This window comes from Pieris brassicae, unplaced genomic scaffold, assembly GCF_905147105.1.
Source record: "Pieris brassicae unplaced genomic scaffold, ilPieBrab1.1, whole genome shotgun sequence".
Taxonomy (NCBI): domain Eukaryota; kingdom Metazoa; phylum Arthropoda; class Insecta; order Lepidoptera; family Pieridae; genus Pieris; species Pieris brassicae.
The window spans coordinates 2,501-7,500 of record NW_025576101.1 but is presented as its reverse complement, the minus strand read 5'-3'; the positions used below and the strand labels follow the sequence as shown (position 1 = coordinate 7,500).

At 43.7% G+C, this 5,000-nt stretch overlaps 2 non-coding genes across 2 annotated transcripts; both read right to left on the bottom strand.

The window, feature by feature from the left end:
* Positions 1–42: 42 nt before the first annotated feature.
* LOC123719492 lies at positions 43–199 on the bottom strand. Its single transcript, XR_006755557.1, has one exon. It is a non-coding gene; the product is annotated as a 5.8S ribosomal RNA (ribosomal RNA).
* Positions 200–549: 350 nt separating this feature from the next.
* On the bottom strand, positions 550–2,455 carry LOC123719495. Its single transcript, XR_006755559.1, has one exon. It is a non-coding gene; the product is annotated as a small subunit ribosomal RNA (ribosomal RNA).
* Between the last annotated feature and the right edge of the window lie 2,545 nt (positions 2,456–5,000).

Genomic DNA, 5,000 nt, shown 5'->3' with positions numbered 1-5,000 from the left:
CGCTCGTCACGCGAACAGTGTGGCTTTTTGTTTTTATGCAGCCGGCCCTCAGACAGGAGTGGTCCTGGATATTTCTCCACGGACCGCAATGTGCGTTCGAAATGTCGATGTTCAAATGTGTCCTGCAGTTCACACTATGACGCGCAGTTAACTGCGTTCTTCATCGACCCGCGAGCCAAGTGATCCACCGTTCAGGGTAATCGTTTTGTTTTTGTGTGTGTTTTTGTATGAGAAAATATAAAAGGTGCGAAAAAATTAAACAAAAAAATTTGAAAATAATACTTATCATTAACGTGTACGACAAATGAAAAGAAAGAAAATCTCTTTTATTTGCGTGGTTGTACACAAAAATTAAAATATTATTTCAAAGTATCAATAGGCGATAGCGAACGCTAATCAAAGCGTGTCGCAACGCACACGTCGCGAATCGACGAGAGAGAGTCAACCGTCTCGGATTCGATTTTGATTCGTATCATTCACGTGTTTTTGTATTTTTTTCTTTTTTTGCGAGTCTTTGACAACAACAAAACAAAAAGAAAAAACCAACGTTAATGATCCTTCCGCAGGTTCCCCTACGGAAACCTTGTTACGACTTTTACTTCCTCTAAATGATCAAGTTTGGTCAACTTCCCAGCAACGCCGACGGCCGTGAGGCCACCGCGTGTCGGTCCGAAGACCTCACTAAATCATTCAATCGGTAGTAGCGACGGGCGGTGTGTACAAAGGGCAGGGACGTAATCAACGCGAGCTTATGACTCGCGCTTACTAGGAATTCCTCGTTTATGGGGGATAATTGCAAACCCCAATCCCCAGCACGAAGGAGTTTCAACGGGTTGCCCGGGCCTCTAGGCCAGGGAGAACATGTTGATTCCTTCAGTGTAGCGCGCGTGCGGCCCAGGACATCTAAGGGCATCACAGACCTGTTATTGCTCAATCTCGTGCGGCTCGAAGCCGCCGGTCCCTCTAAGAAGAATTTTAATACGTCGCCAGTGAGTTGCGCTCCCCGAGAGTCGCGCACACCTTGAATGACGACGCCTATTTAGCAGGCTAGAGTCTCGTTCGTTACCGGAATTAACCAGACAAATCGCTCCACCAACTAAGAACGGCCATGCACCACCACCCACCGAATCAAGAAAGAGCTGTTAATCTGTCAATCCTTCCGGTGTCCGGGCCTGGTGAGATTTCCCGTGTTGAGTCAAATTAAGCCGCAGGCTCCACTCCTGGTGGTGCCCTTCCGTCAATTCCTTTAAGTTTCAGCTTTGCAACCATACTCCCCCCGGAGTCCAAAATCTTTGGTTTCCCGGAAGCTGCCCGCCGAGCCATTGTAGTAACGTCGGCGGATCGCTAGATGACATATTTACGGTTAGAACTAGGGCGGTATCTAATCGCCTTCGAACCTCTAACTTTCGTTCTTGATTGATGAAAACACCTTTGGCAAATGCTTTCGCTGATGTTCGTCTTGCGACGATCCAAGAATTTCACCTCTAACGTCGCAATACGAATGCCCCCAGTTATCCCTATTAATCATTACCTCGGAGTTCTGAAAACCAACAAAATAGAACCGAGATCATATTCTATTATTCCATGCACGAAATATTCAAGCGGCATTTTGAGCCCGCTTTGAGCACTCTAATTTGTTCAAAGTAAAATTGTCGGCCCACCTCGACACTCACCGAAGAGCACCGCGATAGGATTTTGATATTGAACCGGCGTTTTACCGCCGGCTCACCGACGATATGCTCCGCAGACGTGTCAGTATCACCGCGGATGCGGTGCACCGACAGCGCGGCGCACAAATGCAACTACGAGCTTTTTAACCGCAACAATTTTAGTATACGCTATTGGAGCTGGAATTACCGCGGCTGCTGGCACCAGACTTGCCCTCCAATTGTTCCTCGTTAAAATATTTAAAGTGTACTCATTCCGATTACGAGGCCTCGTAAGAGTCCCGTATCGTTATTTTTCGTCACTACCTCCCCGTGCCGGGAGTGGGTAATTTGCGCGCCTGCTGCCTTCCTTGGATGTGGTAGCCGTTTCTCAGGCTCCCTCTCCGGAATCGAACCCTGATTCCCCGTTACCCGTGACAACCATGGTAGTCGCAGAAACTACCATCGAAAGTTGATAAGGCAGACATTTGAAAGATGCGTCGCCGGTACTGGACCGTGCGATCGGCAAAAGTTATCCAGATTCATCAAAATTAACGACTTCGGACGCATGGCCCTCCGCCGATTGGTTTTGATCTAATAAAAGCACTCATCCCATCACTGGTCAGAGTTCTGATTGCATGTATTAGCTCTAGAATTACCACAGTTATCCAAGTAACTGAGTAAGATCTAAGGAACCAAAACTGATATATTGAGCCATTCGCGGTATCGCCTTAATACGGCTTGCACTGAGACATGCATGGCTTAATCTTTGAGACAAGCATATAACTACTGGCAGGATCAACCAGGGAGCTGCTTACGCAAACGACACGCCTACACCGCGGTCACGCGGCTTCGGCGAGCCGCTGGCTCGGCGGCGTCGAGGGGCGCGCGCTTGCGCGCGCGCCTTCTCGACACGCGTGAACGTAACGCGTCGAATTTGCACGCGACGCGACGTTCGCGCTTCATATCGATAGACTAACTTTGACCGGTCTACGAGCGGCCGTCCCGTCACGATCTCGCAACGAGGTGATGTACAACGATGCTCGACCACTGTGAGGGACATAAAACTGCAACGAACACGACCCCGCGGGCGGGAATCGATGTTGTGACAATTTGAAAATTGAACATTCATCTAAACGCAACTTCTCAATTTTTATTCAATACGTTATTGTAAACATATTAAAACTCGGCTGGCAATTACATGCGCACACACACGCATGATTCGCACTAGATACGATCAACGCCCGGAGCTTGAGGGATAAATTCCAACACGACGCTGCGCACACCGTTTCGACGATGGGCGCGTGTGCGTCCTCTTTTATACATTCTTTACATATACGGTCGCCGTGGCGACCGCGCACGTGTCGAACACGCTAGGCGCCCTGCGTTGAGGTGTGCCTAGAAGCGTATTCTTTTAACATCACAGATAACACCGGGGGAGACGGTCCCAAATCTTGGTCGATTGGTAACATCACCATACGGTCTGCGAACGCGGTGCTATAATATAATTTTATATTATATTATATAAAATATGAGGAGGAGTAGTATGTATATTCTTTGTTATTTTGTGTTGACACAAGAGAGATATATAAAATGTACTATACACCACACACACAGAGAGAGAGAGAGCTGGGAAAGATCTCGGCGGTCTCGCATTCGAAATACGAATTTGATATAATTTCCTCCGAAAATCCATACCCATATCTATATCATCCATGCGCGAATATATGTATATAATATTCTCACACTTCGCACAAACACAAAAACAAGAACACATTCTATTCTCTCTCGTCCGTCGTTCGTGTCTATTTGAGACGAACGACGCGCGGCAACGAGAACGAGTCGACGCTGTGCGCACGACTGTTTCGCTCCACATCTATACCGAGAGCAATAGTCCGCGTCGGCATTGGAGCGGACGTCGAATGTTTCTCGTAGAGCGAGCGAGAGAGAGACGATTTTTCATTTTATTATGTATGTGTATTGGCGTGCAGTAGTAGCACGTAGTAGTACTAGTAGTAGTAGTAAAAAAATATTATTATTTATTTTATTGACTGATATGATTTTGTTTGTTTTCTTTTTTTTGAATAGACATTTGTATTGATAGATATGTTTCTCGTTGAAGCTCGCAGCACACGCTCAGAGAAATGGCAATGTGGGTTTATTTGAAGAAAAGAAAAAACAAAAAAAACAATTATATTTATTAATAATATGTATGTATGTATGTATGTATGTATGTATGTATGTATAATAATGAATTATAATAATTATTCCGATGCAACGTCAGAGGAAAATGTTTCTCGTACAGGTGCGGCGCGCGACGGCCGGCCGCTCGACAGTTTCGCGCCGAATGTTTCTCGTTGAAGCTCGCAGCACACGCTCAGAGAAATGGCAATGTGGGTTTATTTGAAGAAAAGAAAAAACAAAAAAAACAATTATATTTATTAATAATATGTATGTATGTATGTATGTATGTATGTATGTATGTATAATAATGAATTATAATAATTATTCCGATGCAACGTCAGAGGAAAATGTTTCTCGTACAGGTGCGGCGCGCGACGGCCGGCCGCTCGACAGTTTCGCGCCGAATGTTTCTCGTTGAAGCTCGCAGCACACGCTCAGAGAAATGGCAATGTGGGTTTATTTGAAGAAAAGAAAAAACAAAAAAAACAATTATATTTATTAATAATATGTATGTATGTATGTATGTATGTATGTATGTATAATAATGAATTATAATAATTATTCCGATACAATGTCAGAGGAAAATGTTTCTCGTACAAGATCGCCACGCGACGCGACAAGATGCCGTTCAACGGCACGATATCTACAACTCTGTCGATAGATATGTAGATAGTATCTACTCTGTCAAGTATATGTGTGTAACGTGTGGTGGTGTGTGGTGTGGGGTTTTGTTAGCGATAGCGATACGTTTCTAGTTAAAATTGAATATTTAAAAATAAAAACTCTTCTGGTAAGAAAAACTATTTATGGTTTATTATGGTGTGTCTAGTGCAACAACATCAACATTGTCATAATCATAATAATATAATTATTATTAGGGCTATAGGTTAACCTTCCAAATAGGGACCGTCGATTTAAATGTCGATATTTTTAATTATTCTAGATAGTACTCACTAAAAGAAACTTAAGTGCTTGCTTACTTACTTACTTACTTACTTAGTTGATTGAGTTTTTTTTTTGTTTTTTTGAAACTTTTTCATACAAATTGATATATAAGACATATATGGCCGTTACCGACCGCCGACCAAAATCTATTTCATAAAACCGACATAAAATTGATGTCAAACGTCAATCACTTTGAGTTGACTAAGTGTAAGGGTTCAGATTATT